Raw genomic sequence first — 1022 nt, 5'->3', positions numbered from 1 at the left:
TTACTAGCACACCCAAATATTCAAAACTCTCAACAAACTTTAACATTCTTACATCATCCTCATTTAATTCCACATACACACGTCTGTTCATCATTTGCAGTCCACCTTTCAAAACCATACACACCGTCTTCCTATCATTCACATCCACGCCTATTTTCTTTCCCCATTCATACACTGGCACCATAACAACACTCGCTCTACCTTCCACTGCATTTCTTGTATCACCCTCCACAATCACAACCAAATCATCCGCAAACGCTATCACTTTCACTCCCAATTCATTCAACAGATTCAACAGTTCATTCATACCGAGATTCCACACAGAGGGTCCGCAGACAGATCCCTGTGGGCAACCTCGCTCAGCCATTCTCACAACCTCATCTATTCCATTTGTCATACTAGCCATTCGCTCATTAAAGTAACTTTTCCACATATTCAAATCCTCATTCGTACAACCAGCTTCACTTCTCAATTTCTCCAACACAACATCCCACAACACATGACTAAACGCACCCTTAAAATCCACAAATATACCAATCACATACTTACTTCTAGATCCATTCACTATCTCTTTCAATTTCAGCCATGCATCCTCTGTACTCCTACCTTTCATAAAACCATACTGACACTCATTCCATTTTCCATCCATACATCTTAACAATCGCTCAACCATCATTCGCTCCAAGATCTTACCCAGACCACTTAAGAGACTGATAGGTCTATAAGAGTCCGGGTCCGATCTTGGCTTGCTTGCACCCTTTAATAACGCAACCACTCTAGCTTTCTTCCACTCCTTGGGAAAGACACCCTCATTCAAACAAGAATCATACAAACCTTTCATAAACTGAGGCACTGCATTGTATACATGCCTCAGCATCACATTCGTCAACCCATCATACCCTGGTGCCTTCCCCAGTTTCATCTTTCTCACCGCACTTTCAAGCTCATCCACACCAAATCCATTCATTACATTCTCCCCAACCAAGGGGTCAGGCGCCCCATCGTCACCTTCAATGTCGACA

This window comes from Leptopilina heterotoma, unplaced genomic scaffold (assembly GCF_015476425.1).
Source record: "Leptopilina heterotoma isolate Lh14 unplaced genomic scaffold, ASM1547642v1 Lhet_114, whole genome shotgun sequence".
NCBI classification, from domain to species: domain Eukaryota; kingdom Metazoa; phylum Arthropoda; class Insecta; order Hymenoptera; family Figitidae; genus Leptopilina; species Leptopilina heterotoma.
The sequence above is the reverse complement of the archived record's forward strand: the minus strand, read 5'-3'. Positions refer to the sequence as shown.